Below are 19,555 nucleotides of genomic sequence, written 5' to 3' on the forward strand. Positions count from 1 at the left end.
TCTAGCAACAAACATTTTGGGTTTCTACATCAAATCATATTGCATGATAGTTCCAATTCCTCACCACGGCAGCTCATCAGTTTGATGTTCAAGGAAGAAGTAATGACTCAACCGACCTCCTTCATGTCTGCAAAACTGAACTTGCAGTCAACTTCAATAACTCCTCCATTAACACTACTCTTGTCATTAATAATAGGTACTATTATTAGTCATCTACATGTGATATTGGTTCACAGGTATACTCCCCCACCACACTGCCCCCTCCAATTTCTTTTTAACTGTTTCTCTGGATATGGACTTGCCAGGCATGTCTTCCTGCACCGCATTTTGTTACTCATTATTTTATCTATGTTCTTAGTCTGTAATTGTTCCATTCACTCATTGACTAGATAACCTTATTCCCCATGGTTACCTTATTTTTACTCTATCACAGACATCCCCACTCTCCACTACTTCACAAATTACTTTCTCTCCTTTGTTCTTCTGATTCTTTTAATCAGAAATGTTAATTCTGTTTCTCTTCCTACAGATGTGACTTGATCTGCTCTATACTTCTAGCATTATTAAATATGCTTTCCCTTTCAAATGCTATTTACTGCTTTGTCCTCTAAAAAAATATTTAAACACATTGCTGTATATCAATATGCTTTATATTCTTACAATTCTGGATCCTGCTACTATATTTTGCTTATTTGAGCAGCTCCTCCATTTCTGTACCGTTCCTGGTTCACCATACATCCCACAATGTGATAGTGTTGATGTTCACCTCCAGATCTATCATCTGTTTACATAATATCTACCTCATTAATTTAATTGATCATTAACATAATCACCATTTTAACCATCACCTGCTGGTTTATTGGGCATTCTACTTCATCTTTAGTATGTGGTTGCCTTTTTCCTGACAGAAACATGGGAACAAATGGCAAAGAAATAACAAAACATTTTGTTCACTTATCTAGTTGGCCTTTGTTAAATAAGGATTTGAGTACAGAAGGAAAGATGGCATACTGCAAATTTCCAGAGCCTTAGTGAGACTGCACCCGCAAGACTGCAGAGTTTAGCTTTCCTCACCTGGAAACTGATATACAAACTACTGTTCACCTGAGTAACAAATTATGTATTTAATTGAAATACAAAGCAAAGTCGAACACTATCAATACTACTACAATACTATAAAACTGTATTAGTTCCTAATAGTTATCAATGAAGGAATTCATTCAGTCTATGCTGTCATGTTCTTTTGATTGACTGTAAATGAATAAAATCAGTGCAGCTACCTTTTACAGATCATGGACTACCTTCATACAATTCCTTCAATGACTGCATCCTCCAAATCTTTATTGTCATTGTAACATTCAAGAAGATTGGTGATACCTGCAAATTTATCATAGTTCCTAACATGAAGGAGTAAAATCATTTCATTTTCACTCCTGGCCATTTCCCGTACCTCCAAGCCTGAATGCTTAAAACTGCAGTGAGCAAAACAGTTCTGAATTGTCTTACTGCTAATTTCTCACCAACCATCAGTGACAAAAATCACTGCTTTTTGAACACAAATACACAACACAAATACACTTAACGGTCCGAATTAGAAACTGTTCCACGACAGTCTCCTGCCCAAAATAAGCAACATGGATTCCCAAATAAACGAAGGGAATTCCGGCAATTTTCTCGATTAGTTTTTGCTCATTATGAGTTGATTCAATTAAGCAGCTGCCCAATTAACTGATGGCCCAATACACTGTGCTTGCCACTGAGAAAGTGCAGCATCAATGCACAAAGCTAGTCCCAGGGATGGTGGATCTGCCACTTGAGTCTACATGGCCTGAACTCTATTGAATTTAGAAGAATGAGAGAAGGTCTCATTAATGCAAACTAAACTCTCAAGCTCGATATGGATAGAACATCTCTCTTAGCTGAGTCGACTTACACCATGTCATTGAATAAATGACCAATTGGGACTCACAGGAAGAGAAATTTCTTCACAAAGATTCGTAGAGGCTTAGTCATGAACATTCAAAGGAAAGCAAAATAATAATTGAATCAAGGAAAAGGGAGGAAAATGACAGTGAGATAGAAGCTCAGCCACAATCATCATGGCAGAACAATTTGAAGGACCAATGGTCTTAACACTTCGCCTTACTTCAAAGTTTTCATGATAGAGTGGTTAGGAAACCACTGACCAACCATCATAGATCTAACAGTGAGTAAAGATCCAAGGTCACCTTCTCCTCCCATGCATGGAAAAGGAGTTAAATTCCTCCAAAAATGCTTTTCTTTCTCTCAACAGTTTATCTTTTTTGTTATTGTGTGTATACTAAATGTTTCCACGCTCAACTTTGGAAACCTACTCCATAGGTAAACACTGGAGCAATAGTTTTTTTTTTCCCCAGATTAACTTTGCATTTATTCTTTTAAGGACAGACTGAAATTCTGTCAACCATAAGGGGATCAGTTTCATGCAGTCCCTTTAAAACAAATCCCATTACTTCTGAACAATTGCTTTTGTGGAAATGTGCCCAATTTATATAGCCAATCATATCAAAATTATTCAATTATTTTAAAAAATACAAGGAGTTAGATATAATTCATTGCGAACCAACGACTGACAAAGTGGGAGCAGGGTACCAAATTTAAATGATCAACTACGGCCTTATTAAATGGCAGAGCAAACTTGTAGAGACAAAATGACTACTATTATTTTCTATGTTGTTCTAGTCCAATCAACCTCTCCATTCTACAATTATTCAACTTGTTCTCCTCTGTATCCATAATGCTGTGATAGCCAGCATTTTGAAGTCACACCACTGATCTATGAAATGGAAAATATACCTCTTTCCACTCAATATCAACCCCTGATTATAAGAACACATCCAATGTGCCTACAATTCGCACACTTAAAACCCAAACTTAATTTCATCTAGCCAATTTACACACACTAAATGCTGGAGGAACTCAGTAGGCCAGGCAGCATCTACAGAAGAGTACGGTCGATGTTTCGGGCTGAGACCCTTCAGCAGGACCCAGCATCTGCAGATTTTCTCTTGTTCTTAATTTCATCTAATTATTTACTAGCTTTGCTCCTAATCTTTTCGGCTGAATGCAAGGCTATTTTCTGATTGAGACATGTAGCCAAGAGATTTTGTAACTCTAGGATTATTTCTTTGCAAGGCTCCTTAGAATCCAAGCATTTCATACAATTAAAGGTGATCTGATACTCCAATAATCCACTAAATATTCAGAAATCCCAAGTTCTTGCACCCAGCTCACCTCAGGGCAGATCACCACCCACTCGTCGAGGAAAATTCTTCTCACTTCAATCCTAAATGACCTCATTCTGAAACCACACCAACTGGTCCAATATTCTTCAGCCAAGAGAAGCATCCTCCTTGCAACTAGCCTGAAAATTTCTCTATTTTTCTGAGATTTCTTATCGATTTTCCAAATCCCGAACACTGCCGACTGGCTTACTCATGCTTTACTCAACTAGCCCACACTGGAACAAGTTTAAAAGAGAAAATAATTATAAAATGCTGCAGAACTGGATTGATAGCAGATATAGAGTTGGCAGTAAAGACAAACTCAAAAATGTCAGCAGCTTTCTAAATTCTATTTCCTTTCTACATGCTGCAGTTTCCAAAATTCAAGATCAACTTGCCTACAATGTTTTTTGAATTCTCTACCCTGTCACATATTGAAACAGCTTTGACATCTTGAAATGCATCATCTCATAATTATTAGAGTTAAATTCCAACTCCTACCTTACCAACTGCTCCATATCATCCTGTAGCTCATGATTATCCTCCTCACTATCAACAACACTACCAATTTCCAAATCCTATTTCCTACATCCCTATCCAAACTGTTAACGTATATGACTAACAGTAATAGTCCCTATGGTACAGATCCCCTTCTCTAAACCGAGCACTGTGATCCCCTTCTCTAAACCGAGCACTGTGATCCCCTTCTCTAAACCGAGCACTGTGATCCCCTTCTCTAAACCGAGCACTGTGATCCCCTTCTCTAAACCTACCACTGTGATCCCCTTCTCTGAACCTAGCACTGTGATCCCCTTCTCTGAACCTAGCACTGTGATCCCCTTCTCTGAACCGAGCACTGTGATCCCCTTCTCTGAACCTACCACTGTGATCCCCTTCTCTAAACCGAGCACTGTGATCCCCTTCTCTAAACCGAGCACTGTGATCCCCTTCTCTAAACCGAGCACTGTGATCCCCTTCTCTAAACCGAGCACTGTGATCCCCTTCTCTAAACCGAGCACTGTGATCCCCTTCTCTAAACCTACCACTGTGATCCCCTTCTCTAAACCTACCACTGTGATCCCCTTCTCTAAACCTACCACTGTGATCCCCTTCTCTAAACCTACCACTGTGATCCCCTTCTCTAAACCGAGCACTGTGATCCCCTTCTCTAAACCGAGCACTGTGATCCCCTTCTCTAAACCGAGCACTGTGATCCCCTTCTCTAAACCTACCACTGTGATCCCCTTCTCTAAACCTAGCACTGTGATCCCCTTCTCTAAACCTAGCACTGTGATCCCCTTCTCTAAACCTAGCACTGTGATCCCCTTCTCTAAACCTAGCACTGTGATCCCCTTCTCTAAACCTAGCACTGTGATCCCCTTCTCTAAACCTAGCACTGTGATCCCCTTCTCTAAACCTAGCACTGTGATCCCCTTCTCTAAACCTAGCACTGTGATCCCCTTCTCTAAACCTAGCACTGTGATCCCCTTCTCTAAACCTAGCACTGTGATCCCCTTCTCTAAACCTAGCACTGTGATCCCCTTCTCTGAACCTAGCACTGTGATCCCCTTCTCTGAACCTAGCACTGTGATCCCCTTCTCTGAACCGAGCACTGTGATCCCCTTCTCTGAACCGAGCACTGTGATCCCCTTCTCTGAACCTACCACTGTGATCCCCTTCTCTAAACCGAGCACTGTGATCCCCTTCTCTAAACCGAGCACTGTGATCCCCTTCTCTAAACCGAGCACTGTGATCCCCTTCTCTAAACCGAGCACTGTGATCCCCTTCTCTAAACCGAGCACTGTGATCCCCTTCTCTAAACCGAGCACTGTGATCCCCTTCTCTAAACCTACCACTGTGATCCCCTTCTCTAAACCTACCACTGTGATCCCCTTCTCTAAACCTACCACTGTGATCCCCTTCTCTAAACCGAGCACTGTGATCCCCTTCTCTAAACCGAGCACTGTGATCCCCTTCTCTAAACCCAGCACTGTGATCCCCTTCTCTAAACCTACCACTGTGATCCCCTTCTCTAAACCTACCACTGTGATCCCCTTCTCTAAACCTAGCACTGTGATCCCCTTCTCTAAACCTAGCACTGTGATCCCCTTCTCTAAACCTAGCACTGTGATCCCCTTCTCTAAACCTAGCACTGTGATCCCCTTCTCTAAACCTACTACTGTGATCCCCTTCTCTGAACCTAGCACTGTGATCCCCTTCTCTGAACCTAGCACTGTGATCCCCTTCTCTGAACCGAGCACTGTGATCCCCTTCTCTGAACCGAGCACTGTGATCCCCTTCTCTGAACCTACCACTGTGATCCCCTTCTCTAAACCGAGCACTGTGATCCCCTTCTCTAAACCGAGCACTGTGATCCCCTTCTCTAAACCGAGCACTGTGATCCCCTTCTCTAAACCGAGCACTGTGATCCCCTTCTCTAAACCGAGCACTGTGATCCCCTTCTCTAAACCGAGCACTGTGATCCCCTTCTCTAAACCTACCACTGTGATCCCCTTCTCTAAACCTAGCACTGTGATCCCCTTCTCTAAACCTAGCACTGTGATCCCCTTCTCTAAACCTAGCACTGTGATCCCCTTCTCTAAACCTAGCACTGTGATCCCCTTCTCTAAACCTAGCACTGTGATCCCCTTCTCTAAACCTAGCACTGTGATCCCCTTCTCTAAACCTAGCACTGTGATCCCCTTCTCTAAACCTAGCACTGTGATCCCCTTCTCTAAACCGAGCACTGTGATCCCCTTCTCTAAACCGAGCACTGTGATCCCCTTCTCTAAACCGAGCACTGTGATCCCCTTCTCTAAACCGAGCACTGTGATCCCCTTCTCTAAACCGAGCACTGTGATCCCCTTCTCTAAACCGAGCACTGTGATCCCCTTCTCTAAACCGAGCACTGTGATCCCCTTCTCTAAACCGAGCACTGTGATCCCCTTCTCTAAACCGAGCACTGTGATCCCCTTCTCTAAACCGAGCACTGTGATCCCCTTCTCTAAACCGAGCACTGTGATCCCCTTCTCTAAACCGAGCACTGTGATCCCCTTCTCTAAACCTACCACTGTGTTCCCCTTCTCTAAACCTACCACTGTGTTCCCCTTCTCTAAACCTAGCACTGTGATCCCCTTCTCTAAACCTAGCACTGTGATCCCCTTCTCTAAACCTAGCACTGTGATCCCCTTCTCTAAACCTAGCACTGTGATCCCCTTCTCTAAACCTAGCACTGTGATCCCCTTCTCTAAACCTAGCACTGTGATCCCCTTCTCTAAACCAGTGCCTTACAGTCTTCAGCTTCTCTGCTTTGGTAAATAGATTTTAACTATCTAAAATTTTGCATGTTTCAATCAGATTCTCCTCTCCACTCAGCCTCACCCATAACAAAACACTTAAAGCCTCCTCAGTCTCTCCTTGTAGCTGTACTGCTTCTTCTTTGGTAACTCCTGATAAATCGCCGCTGCACCTTGTCCAAAGTAATCATGTCCTCCCTACAGTGTGGTAATCAGAAGTGCACACTGGACTCCAGCTGTACATCTCCACAAAATTCTCTGAATCAACTGCAAATATTCCACACATCCTCAGCACTAAGGTGGTAATTACACTGGGCCAGGAATTCACTTAAGCAACACACATTAAGTGCTGCAGGAACTCAACAGCCCAGGAAGCATCTATAAAAAAGACTTAACAGTTGACGTTTAGAGCCGAGACCCTTCATCAAGACTGGAGAAGAAAAAAGATGATGAGTCAGTAAGAGGGTTGAGGAGTACGATGAGGTAGTACAAGGTGGTAAGTGATGGGTGAAACTAGGAGAGGGGCAGGAGTGAAGTAAAATAAACTGTTAATTTGATTGGTGAAAGAGTTAAAGGGCAGGAGAAGAGGGAATCTAATAGGAGAGGACAAAAGGCCATGGAAGGAAGGAGCACCAGAGGGAGGTGATGGGCAAGTAAGGTGATACAGTGAGAGGGGGAAATGGGAATAGGGAATGGTGAAGGAGAGGGGGTGGGACAATTACTGGAAATTCAAAAAATTAACATACACGCAATCAGGTTGGAGGCTACCCAGACAGAATACAAGGTGTCGCTCCTCCAACCCGAGTGTGGACTCATCGCAGCATGAGGAGACCATGAGACTGACATCCGAATGGGAAGTAGAATTAAAATGGGTGGCCACCGGGGCTTTTTGTGTAGGTGCTTGGCGAAGCATTCTCCTAATCTACCTAACCAATATACAGGAAGTCACACCAGGAGCACTGGATACAGTCGATGACTCCAACAGACTCACAGGCGAAGTATCACCTGACCTGTAAGGATGGTTTGGGGCCCTGAATGGCAGTGAGGGAGGAAATGTCAGAGCAAACATGGCACATGTTCTGATTGCAAGAAGGGAGATCAGTGAATAGTGACTGAACGTTGTGCATGATGGTAGATCCCATTGGAGATGGTGGAAGTTACAGGGAATTATGTGCTGAATGCAGAGACCGGTGGGATGGCAAGTGGATGGGGTGAGGGGCAGTATGTGAAAAATGGAAGAGATGCAGGTGAGGACAGCATTGATGGTGGAGGAAGGGAAGCCCCTTTTTTTGAAGGAGGTTATCTCCTTAGTTCTGGAATGAAAAGTCTCATCCTGACAGCAGATGTGATGGAGACAGAGTAATTGGGAGAAGGGGATGGTATTGTAGCGGTGTGCTACAAGCAGTGCTAAAATTACGACACGGAGTCGGTAACTGCAGTCGAAGGAAAAACTTTATTCGAAAACTTCAGCCTCACTTTTAAGCCTCTGTCAACCGGCCCCCCATGGCGAAGAGGCTCCAAAGCTCTGTGCTCGCAAACCCCCGTAGGCTATCTAATTGTGAGTCGGTTCGGATACGCTAGGAAATGAGGCGCTACATAACCCCCCCCCAGAACCGGCGATACACCCCCCAATGTCCACAGCCTGGGCCAGAACCTGCTTGGGAGGTCGGCCTCTGCGCCGAGGCGCCGGAAACTCGGCCGGTTGCGCCAGGTCCACATGGGCCGGCTTGAGGCGGTCCACCGTGAAAACCTCCTCCTTCCCCCCAACGTCCAGCACGAACGTGGACCCGTTGTTCCGGAGCACCGTAAACGGCCCCTCGTATGGCCGCTGCAGCGGCGGCCGATGCCCGCCCCTTTGTACAAACACAAACTTACAGTTCTGTAGGTCTTTGGGTACGCAGGTCGGGTGCCGCCCATGCTGTGACGTGGGTATGGGGGCCAGGTTACCGAGCTTCTCGCGAAGTCTGCCCAGGACTGCAGCGGGTTCTTCCTCTTGCCCCCTCGGGGCTGGCAGGAACTCCCCGGGGACGGCCAGGGGCGCGCCGTATACCAACTCGGCCGACGAGGCGTGCAGGTCGTCCTTGGGCGCTGTGCGGATGCCGAGAAGGACCCAGGGAAGCTCGTCCGCCCAGTTGGCTCCTCGCAGGCGGGCCATGAGGGCCAACTTCAGGTGACGGTGGAAACGCTCCACTAGCCCGTTCGACTGTGGGTGGTATGCAGTGGTGTGGTGCAGCTGAGTCCCCAAAAGGCTGGCCATAGCTGACCACAGGCTGGAGGTGAACTGGGCGCCTCTGTCGGAGGTAATGTGGGCTGGTACACCAAAGCGGGATATCCAGGTGGCGAGCAGGGCTCGGGCGCAAGATTCGGAGGTGGTGTCGGTGAGCGGGACTGCCTCTGGCCATCTTGTGAACCGGTCCACGATAGTCAGGAGGTAACGCGCTCCGCGCGACACTGGCAGGAGGCCCACGATATCCACATGAATGTGGTCGAAACGCCGGTGGGCGGGATGGAACTGCTGCGGTGGGGCTTTGGTGTGCCGCTGAACCTTGGCCGTCTGGCAGTGCATGCACGTTCTGGCCCATTCACTGACCTGTTTGCGGAGACCGTGCCAAACGAACCTGCTGGAAACCAGCCGGACAGTTGTCCGGATGGAGGGATGCGCCAAGTTATGAATGGAGTCGAAAACACGTCGCCGCCAGGCTGCGGGGACAACCGGACGGGGCCGGCCGGTGGCGACGTCACAGAGTAGGGTCCTCTCACCTGGGCCCACGGGGAAGTCCTGGAGCCGCAAACCAGAGACTGCAGTCCTGTAACTCGGAATCTCCTCATCTACCTGCTGTGCCTCTGCCAGTGCCTCAAAGTCTACCCCTTGGGAAAGGGCATGAACGGTAGGGCGAGAGAGCGCATCCGCCACGACATTGTCCTTACCCGAGACGTGCCGGACATCCGTTGTGTATTCAGAGATGTAGGACAGGTGGCGTTGCTGGCGGGATGACCAGGGGTCGGATGCTTTCGTAAACGCAAAGGTAAGCGGTTTGTGGTCCGTGAACGCGGTGAAGGGCCGGCCTTCTAGGAAGTACCTGAAATGCCGGATTGCCAGGTAGAGCGCCAACAGTTCCCGGTCAAAAGCACTGTACTTGAGCTCGGGTGGCCGCAGGTGTTTGCTGAAAAACGCCAGGGGTTGCTGCTCCAGCACCCCACCGACTGCCGTGTTTGATGCGTCCACTGTGAGGGTGGTAGGGGAGTCCATTCTGGGATGTACTAGCATTGCGGCGTCAGCCAAAGCTTCCTTCGTTTGAACGAAAGCGGCGGCGGACTCCTCGTCCCAGGTAATGTTCTTGCTCGGACCCGACATCAGGGCGAACAGGGGGCGCATGATCCGGGCAGCTGAAGGGAGGAAGCGGCGGTAGAAATTGACCATACCTACGAATTCCTGAAGGCCTTTGATCGTGGTGGGTCGGGGGAAGTGGCGGACCGCATCTACCTTAGCGGGCAGAGGGGTTGCCCCGTCTTTAGTAATCCTGTGGCCCAGGAAGTCAATGGTATCAAGTCCGAACTGGCATTTGGCAGGGTTGATTGTAAGACCGTACTCACTCAGTCGGGCGCAGAGTTGACGGAGGTGGGACAGATGCTCCTGACGACTGCCGCTGGCTATGAGGATGTCATCCAAATAGATGAACGCGAAGTCCAGGTCCCGTCCCACCGCGTCCATTAACCGCTGGAACGTCTGTGCGGCATTCTTCAGGCCGAACGGCATGCGGAGGAACTCGAAGAGGCCAAACGGGGTGATGAGAGCCGTTTTGGGGACGTCGTCAGGATGCATCGGGATTTGATGGTACCCTCGGACAAGGTCGACCTTGGAGAAGATCCGGGCGCCGTGCAGGTTTGCCGCAAAGTCCTGAATGTGCGGCACAGGGTAGCGGTCCGGTGTGGTAGCCTCGTTCAGCCTGCGGTAGTCGCCGCACGGTCTCCAGCCCCCCGTCGCTTTGGGCACCATGTGCAGGGGGGAAGCCCAGGGGCTGTCGGACCGCCGGATGATCCCCAATTCCTCCATTCTCTGGAACTCCTCCTTCGCCAGTCGGAGCTTGTCCGGGGGAAGCCGCCGAGCACGGGCATGGAGGGGTGGTCCCTGTGTCGGGATGTGGTGCTGTACGCCGTGCCTGGGCATGGCTGCTGTGAACTGCGGTGCCAGAACCGATGGGAACTCCGCCAGGACCCTGGTGAAATCGTTGTCGGACAGCGTGATGGAGCCGAGGTGAGGGGCTGGCAACTGGGCCGCGCCCAGGGAGAACGTCTGAAAGGTCTCGGCGTGTACCAGTCTCTTCCTGGGCAGGTCAACCAGCAGGCTGTGAGCTCGCAAAAAATCCGCACCCAGAAGCGGTTGGGCTACGGCGGCCAGTGTGAAGTCCCACGTGAACTGGCTGGGGCCGAACTGTAGCTGCACCTGACGGGTGCCATAGGTCCTTACTGTGCTGCCATTCACGGCCCGCAGGGGGGGACCCGGTGCCCTGCTGCGGGTGTCGTAACTCGTCGGAGGTAAAACGCTGACCTCAGCCCCAGTATCGACCAAAAACCGGCGTCCCGACCTGCTATCCCACACATACAGGAGGCTATCCCGATGGCCAGCCGCCGTAGCCATCAGCGGCGGCTGGCCCTGGCGTTTCCCGGGAACTTGCAGGGCGGGCGGCAACGGCGGGCTTCTGCGCCCCACCGCTGGTGGTAGAAGCACCAGTGGTCATTGGGCCGGGGGTTAGTGGGCTCTGCGGCCGGGCCTGGACTGGTTTGCTGCCGGGAGCGTGGCTGGGAGATCTGTGCGATGGACGCCCCGCTCACCTTTTTGGCGTTCCACAGCAAGTCCGCCCGGGCTGCCACCTTCCGGGGGTCACTGAAATCCGCGTCGGACAGCAGCAGGCGTATGTCCTCGGGCAGCTGCTCCAGGAATGCCTGCTCAAACATGAGGCCTGTGTGTCCCTCGGCCAGAGACAACATCTCATTCATTAAAGCCGATGGAGGTCTGTCGCCCAAGCCGTCCAGGTGCAGTAAACGGGCAGCCCGCTCGCGCCGTGAGAGTCCGAAAGTCCTGAGGAGCAGGGCTTTGAATTCCGTGTACTTGCCGTCTGCCGGGGGCGACTGTACGAACTCCGCGACCTGGGCAGCTGTGTCCTGGTCGAGGGAGCCCACCACGTAGTAGTAGCGGGTGTCTTCTGAGGTGATCCGGCGAACGTGGAATTGGGCTTCGGCTTGCTGGAACCATAGGTCCGGGCGCTGTGTCCAGAAACCCGGCAGTTTCAACGAAACCGCATGAACAGAGGCGGCGTCGGTCATTTCTGGTCCAAAAATCGTTTGGACCGTCGGGGTCACCAATTGTAGCGGTGTGCTACAAGCAGCGCTAAAATTACGACACGGAGTCGGTAACTGCAGTCGAAGGAAAAACTTTATTCGAAAACTTCAGCCTCACTTTTAAGCCTCTGTCAACCGGCCCCCCATGGCGAAGAGGCTCCAAAGCTCTGTGCTCGCAAACCCCCGTAGGCTATCTAATTGTGAGTCGGTTCGGATACGCTAGGAAATGAGGCGCTACAGTATTTTTATAAGTAACAGGGTGGGAAGCGATATAGTCTAGGTAGCTGTGAGAATCAGTGGGTTTATAAAAGACATCAGTAGATGAGCCGTCTCCATAGATAGACAGAGAGATCAAGAAAGGGGAGGGGAGTGTCAGAAATGGACCAGATAAATTTGAGGGCAGGGTAGAAGTTGGAGGCTAAGTTGATGAAGTCGATAAGCTCAGCATGGGTGCAGGACGCAGCATCAATGCAGTCAACGATGTAGTTGGGGAGTAATACCAAAGTAAGCTTAGACCACAGCCTGTTCCAAGTAGCCGACAAAAAGGCAGGCATAGCTAGGACCCATGCCAGTGCCTGTGGCTACATAAGAAATAGGAGCAGGAGTAGGCCATTCAGCCCATTAAGCCTGCCCCACCATTCAATAAGATCACAGCTGATCTGTCCATAAACTCAGCTCCATCTGCCTGCCTTTCCCCATAACCCTTAATTCTCTTACTATGTAAAAATCTATCTAACTGTATCTTAAATATATTTAGTGAAGAAACCTCAACTGCTTCCCTGAGCAGAGAATTCCACAGATTCACCACTCTCTGAGAAAAATAGTTTCTCCATATCTCAGTCCTAAATCTTCTCCCCTGAATCTTGAGGCAATGTCTTCTAGTTCTAGTCTCACCTACCAATGGAAACAACTTTCCTACTTCTATCTTTATCTATCACTTTCAAAATTTTGTATGCTTCTATAAGATCCCCTCTCATTCTTCTGAATTCCAGAGAGTATAGTCCCAGGCGACTCAATCTCTCCTCATAGGTTAACCCCTTCATCTCTGGAATCAAACTGGTGAACCTCCTCTTCACTGCCTCCAAAGCCAGTATATCCTTCCTCATGTATATCCTACACCTTTCAGTTGAAAGAAATGGGAGGAGCCAAAGGAGAAATTATTGAGCATGAAGACTAGTTCGGCCAGATGGAGGAGAGTGGTGGTGGAGGGAAACTGGTTGGGGCTGGTGTCTAGAGAGAAATGGAGAGCTTTGAGACCTTCCTGATGGGGGAATGGAGGTGTATAGGCACTGGACATCCACAATGAAAATAAGGTAATTGGGAGTAAGGAACTTAAATTTATTGAAAAGGTCAAGAGCGTGTGAGATGTCACAGATGTAGGCAGGAAGGGTCTGAACAGGGGGAATAAAACTGAGCCAAACTATGCAGATACAAGTTCGATGGGGTAGGAACAAGCAGAAACAATGGATCTATCCGGACAAGCAGGTTTGTGCTTCTTGGGTAGGAGGCAGAAACAGGAGGCACAGGGCAAGGTTGGTGACAGTGGATCAAAACAGTCCTTCCAGGCGAGGTGACACCTCACCTATGAGTCTGTTGGGGTTATCTACTGTATCTGGTGCTCTATGTGTGGACTCTTGTATATGGTGAGACCCAGTGTAGATTGGGAGACCCGCTTCATCGAGCACCTACGATCTGTCTGCCAGAAAAAGCAGGATCTCCTGGTGGCCACCCAATTTCAATTCTACTTCCCATTTGGACATGCCAGTCCACAGCCTCCTCTACTACCACGATAAGACCACAATCAAGTTGGAGGAGCAACACCTTATATTCCATTAGGGTAGCCTCCAACCTGAAGGTGTGCACATCGATTTCTCAAACTTCCAGTAATTGTACACTCCTTCTCCTTCACCATTCCTCATTCCCATTCCCCTCTCTAACCTTATCTCCTTACCTGCCCATCACCTTCCTCTAGTGCTCCTCCCCTTTCCCTTTCTTCCATGACCTTCTGAATTCCCCCCTTCTCCAGCCCTTTATCTCTTTCACCAATTGACTTCCTAGCTCTTTACTTCACCCCCCATTTCATCTTTCACATACGACCTTGTACTTCATCCTCCCCCCCCCCCACAACCTTCTTAGCCTGACTTAGAACCATAGAACATAGAACATTACAGCACAGGGGTCTTTTGGTCCTTCTTGGCTGTGCCGAAACATTTTTCTGCCTAGTCCCACTGACCTGCACCATATCCCTCCATACAACTCTCATCCATATACCTGTCCAAGTTTTTCTTAAATGTTAAAAGTGAACCCGCATTTACCACTTCACATCTCTTTTCTGCAGTATTGATGAAGGATCAGCCTGAAACATCGACTCTTTTCCGTAGATGCTGCCTGGCCTGCTGAGTTCCTTCAGCATTTTGTCTGTGTTGCTTAGATTCACACTCTAAACTCCAGAAATAGACACACTATACCAAACTGTCATGGAAAATTATTAGCAAGTAAAAATGAAATAATTTGGGGACTGCCTCAATACCTTATAGGTCTAAAATCCGTCCCTGGGATTCTCTGAAGCGTAACTCCTCAAAAACTGAGATGAGCATCAAGATGTTATCAAGAACCTCAGGACCATGTGGCAGTAGCACACAAAATCCCAGCAGAAGCAGTGGAAAGACATAACACCTCTCCACCATCCCATCCTCCTGGCAACTCTAACTTCTTTTGTGATTGTCTGGGACTCACAGATTATCAGGTCAGAACAATTCATCCAAAATCTCCCAGGAAGTGATATTTTTCTCCAGTGCAAACATGGGTAGTGATGTTAAAAATTATGCTGAAGACTTCAACATAACCTGCCAAAAAGAGCATCAGAGTTGACACAAAGAGATGTTGGACAAAGAGATGTTGGACAAAGAGATGTTGGACAAAGAGATGTTGGACAAAGAGATGTTGGACAAAGAGATGTTGGACAAAGAGATGTTGGACAAAGAGATGTTGGACAAAGAGATGTTGGACAAAGAGATGTTGGACAAAGAGATGTTGGACAAAGAGATGTTGGACAAAGAGATGTTGGACAAAGAGATGTTGGACAAAGAGATGTTGGACAAAGAGATGTTGGACAAAGAGATGTTGGACAAAGAGATGTTGGACAAAGAGATGTTGGACAAAGAGATGTTGGACAAAGAGATGTTGGACAAAGAGATGTTGGACAAAGAGATGTTGGACAAAGAGATGTTGGACAAAGAGATGTTGGACAAAGAGATGTTGGACAAAGAGATGTTGGACAAAGAGATGTTGGACAAAGAGATGTTGGACAAAGAGATGTTGGACAAAGAGATGTTGGACAAAGAGATGTTGGACAAAGAGATGTTGGACAAAGAGATGTTGGACAAAGAGATGTTGGACAAAGAGATGTTGGACAAAGAGATGTTGGACAAAGAGATGTTGGACAAAGATGTTGGACAAAGAGATGTTGGACAAAGAGATGTTGGACAAAGAGATGTTGGACAAAGAGATGTTGGACAAAGAGATGTTGGACAAAGAGATGTTGGACAAAGAGATGTTGGACAAAGAGATGTTGGACAAAGAGATGTTGGACAAAGAGATGTTGGACAAAGAGATGTTGGACAAAGAGATGTTGGACAAAGAGATGTTGGACAAAGAGATGTTGGACAAAGAGATGTTGGACAAAGAGATGTTGGACAAAGAGATGTTGGACAAAGAGATGTTGGACAAAGAGATGTTGGACAAAGAGATGTTGGACAAAGAGATGTTGGACAAAGAGATGTTGGACAAAGAGATGTTGGACAAAGAGATGTTGGACAAAGAGATGTTGGACAAAGAGATGTTGGACAAAGAGATGTTGGACAAAGAGATGTTGGACAAAGAGATGTTGGACAAAGAGATGTTGGACAAAGAGATGTTGGACAAAGAGATGTTGGACAAAGAGATGTTGGACAAAGAGATGTTGGACAAAGAGATGTTGGACAAAGAGATGTTGGACAAAGAGATGTTGGACAAAGAGATGTTGGACAAAGAGATGTTGGACAAAGAGATGTTGGACAAAGTGATGTTGGACAAAGTGATGTTGGACAAAGTGATGTTGGACAAAGTGATGTTGGACAAAGTGATGTTGGACAAAGTGATGTTGGACAAAGTGATGTTGGACAAAGTGATGTTGGACAAAGAGATGTTGGACAAAGAGATGTTGGACAAAGAGATGTTGGACAAAGAGATGTTGGACAAAGAGATGTTGGACAAAGAGATGTTGGACAAAGAGATGTTGGACAAAGAGATGTTGGACAAAGAGATGTTGGACAAAGAGATGTTGGACAAAGAGATGTTGGACAAAGAGATGTTGGACAAAGAGATGTTGGACAAAGAGATGTTGGACAAAGAGATGATGTTGGACAAAGAGATGTTGGACAAAGAGATGTTGGACAAAGAGATGTTGGACAAAGAGATGTTGGACAAAGAGATGTTGGACAAAGAGATGTTGGACAAAGAGATGTTGGACAAAGAGATGTTGGACAAAGAGATGTTGGACAAAGAGATGTTGGACAAAGAGATGTTGGACAAAGAGATGTTGGACAAAGAGATGTTGGACAAAGAGATGTTGGACAAAGAGATGTTGGACAAAGAGATGTTGGACAAAGAGATGTTGGACAAAGAGATGTTGGACAAAGAGATGTTGGACAAAGAGATGTTGGACAAAGAGATGTTGGACAAAGTGATGTTGGACAAAGTGATGTTGGACAAAGTGATGTTGGACAAAGTGATGTTGGACAAAGTGATGTTGGACAAAGTGATGTTGGACAAAGTGATGTTGGACAAAGTGATGTTGGACAAAGTGATGTTGGACAAAGTGATGTTGGACAAAGAGATGTTGGACAAAGAGATGTTGGACAAAGAGATGTTGGACAAAGAGATGTTGGACAAAGAGATGTTGGACAAAGAGATGTTGGACAAAGAGATGTTGGACAAAGTGATGTTGGACAAAGTGATGTTGGACAAAGTGATGTTGGACAAAGTGATGTTGGACAAAGTGATGTTGGACAAAGTGATGTTGGACAAAGTGATGTTGGACAAAGTGATGTTGGACAAAGTGATGTTGGACAAAGAGATGTTGGACAAAGAGATGTTGGACAAAGAGATGTTGGACAAAGAGATGTTGGACAAAGAGATGTTGGACAAAGAGATGTTGGACAAAGAGATGTTGGACAAAGAGATGTTGGACAAAGAGATGTTGGACAAAGAGATGTTGGACAAAGAGATGTTGGACAAAGAGATGTTGGACAAAGAGATGTTGGACAAAGAGATGTTGGACAAAGAGATGTTGGACAAAGAGATGATGTTGGACAAAGAGATGTTGGACAAAGAGATGTTGGACAAAGAGATGTTGGACAAAGAGATGTTGGACAAAGAGATGTTGGACAAAGAGATGTTGGACAAAGAGATGTTGGACAAAGAGATGTTGGACAAAGAGATGTTGGACAAAGAGATGTTGGACAAAGAGATGTTGGACAAAGAGATGTTGGACAAAGAGATGTTGGACAAAGAGATGTTGGACAAAGAGATGTTGGACAAAGAGATGTTGGACAAAGAGATGTTGGACAAAGAGATGTTGGACAAAGAGATGTTGGACAAAGAGATGTTGGACAAAGAGATGTTGGACAAAGAGATGTTGGACAAAGAGATGTTGGACAAAGAGATGTTGGACAAAGAGATGTTGGACAAAGAGATGTTGGACAAAGAGATGTTGGACAAAGTGATGTTGGACAAAGTGATGTTGGACAAAGTGATGTTGGACAAAGTGATGTTGGACAAAGTGATGTTGGACAAAGTGATGTTGGACAAAGTGATGTTGGACAAAGTGATGTTGGACAAAGTGATGTTGGACAAAGTGATGTTGGACAAAGTGATGTTGGACAAAGTGATGTTGGACAAAGTGATGTTGGACAAAGTGATGTTGGACAATGTGATGTTGGACAATGTGATGTTGGACAAAGTGATGGGTAGCAAAGGCAGAGAGAGATCAGAGTTGAAAAAGGTTAAGAATTGAAGCAGTGAGAGAAATGCAGGACTGACAACTCCACTCTTCAATCTCATTTTGGTTACACTAGGTAATGAATGCATCATACTCATGTGGATAAACTAAATTATAATTTCTCCAGGGAGGAACATTTTAATTCCTAAACTACAATGAGGTAAATGTGCAAGGTTAGCACTGCATGGACATGAGCTAACAGGCTGTTTAGGGGCACATTGTGAAGCTAGGTTTAGTGGCAGTAAAGAAAGGTGGTGTACATGGACATGCAGCCAATTATGATGTTAAATAAATGAAATGGAATGCTGTTAGTAAAAGATCACAATAGGCAAGGCAGCAAGATCCTTAGCTGAAGACAAGACATTTTAGACATTTTGGTGTGGGAAGGGTAGTTGTCAGTACAGATATACTGGAATGAAGAACATGGAAGGAAAAAATAAAAGGAAAAATAGAAACTAGTATAGATTTGATGGGCATGTCAAAGATATCAATGACAGCACAACCCCAGGGACAGAACTTTAAGAATTGAGACGTAAACAGGTAAGAACACTGGAAACAAGATGATTGTGGTTATCTGGTCAGCAAAGAAGCAGAAGATGGCAGTCAATCTAATCTGAAAGCAGAGATGAACTGGAGTTGAACTTTGTTCAACCTATGAAAGAGTTAAGCAATGTTTTTAACTGCTAAGAACTGCTGGAAATCAAGTAAAACAGAAGACACTGCAACTTTTGGTAATGAGACAGCTTGGGATTGCCAGAATTTATATGCTACTGTTAGCAGTCTTTGATGTACACTTGTTCAAAATTATTACAAACCATTAATATAACAAAATATGATGGATGCAGGGTAACAGCAGCATCAGGAGAATACCTGAATCATCTGTTGAAAAACAACAAATAACGTCAGGCTTTCAGTCTCTACCTACGATGCCATGTTTGATTAAAAGGTTACAGTACAAATACAGAGCATTTGTATTTTTTGTTTTATGTAAGATATAAAAACATTCAGCACTGTAGTCTATTTCTGGTGCTTCAAGATCAGCAGGCACTTTAGCACTACAATTAAACATTTAACACCATGTCTTCCTTACAATTCTGCAATCAGCCTGCTGAATATTTACTATTGCCTTCAATTTTCAGTTCAGAGTGTGAGATCTTTCCTCGTTTCATGATCAGTATACCATTAAGTAACGTTATGCTCACACCAACACTGACAAACCCACTCTTTCAATATACACGAGGTCTTCATTTTTCACTTTCAGCAGTGTTTTTCTATTTTCATTCATTTCTGTTCATGACATATTTGAGGTCATTTCTCAGAACTGTCTGTGGTGCAGGGACCCTGTGCATTGCCTGGGAACCTTCCCACCGTCTTGTGGAATTTTCCATTTGTTACATCATGCCAGAGCTCAAACATTTTTTGGAATTCAGAAATTTTCAGATAAGAGAACTGATTACTTTAATTATGGGTAGTATTAGGGTAATTATTCAATGAAATAATAGCCAGTGTCTGTAGAGCGAAGTAGAAAACAGATGTTTTTGATTTCTCCGGAAGCTTACTGATACTTCTCAGGAATAGAGCCCTTGTATAAAACTTGAGGACTGCCTATAATTGTA

At 46.2% G+C, this 19,555-nt stretch overlaps 1 protein-coding gene across 5 annotated transcripts in view; it reads right to left on the reverse strand.

The window, feature by feature from the left end:
• Positions 1–19,555, reverse strand: part of LOC132381808 (metastasis-associated protein MTA1-like) — a 184,081-nt gene that overhangs the window by 120,228 nt on the left and 44,298 nt on the right. The gene's annotated exons all lie outside the window — the stretch shown is intronic.

The sequence above is a fragment of the Hypanus sabinus genome, chromosome 26 (assembly GCF_030144855.1).
Source record: "Hypanus sabinus isolate sHypSab1 chromosome 26, sHypSab1.hap1, whole genome shotgun sequence".
In the NCBI taxonomy this organism is placed as follows: Eukaryota; Metazoa; Chordata; class Chondrichthyes; order Myliobatiformes; family Dasyatidae; genus Hypanus; species Hypanus sabinus.